The sequence below is a fragment of the Varanus komodoensis genome, unplaced genomic scaffold, assembly GCF_004798865.1.
Source record: "Varanus komodoensis strain SLA01 unplaced genomic scaffold, ASM479886v1 scaffold23, whole genome shotgun sequence".
Lineage (NCBI taxonomy): Eukaryota > Metazoa > Chordata > Lepidosauria > Squamata > Varanidae > Varanus > Varanus komodoensis.
The window spans coordinates 1713319-1713739 of NW_025335627.1; positions in this window are offsets into that span (position 1 = coordinate 1713319).

Genomic DNA, 421 nt, shown 5'->3' on the forward strand with positions numbered 1-421 from the left:
ATAAATAAATAAATAAATAAATAAATAAATAAATAAATGGTGCTAAAACAGCCTTCTGTTTCTTTTCTTCATTACAGCCATGCTGTGGCAGTCTTTACTTTGTCTCCTCTAATATCATGAGCACTGACATCCACACTAGTGGATGAGAGAGACATTTCAGAAGCGCTCTGTGATGGCTAGGGAAAAGTTGAGGGGCACTAATAAAAATAAACCCTAAGTAAAGTGAGGGGACAGTCAACCAGGAGGTACAGCACAATTTCTTTTATGCCTAGCCTCCCCTGCTAGATTGACCTTTCTTTGTTTCCCTTTCTGTTGCAGCCGCTAGGAGGGCAAACTGCTCTGCCAGCCCCATCCCATTCGAGCCAGGTGTGCCTGGTTTGGACCGCTTCTGCCCACAGGGATGGAATGGCAGTGGGCACGC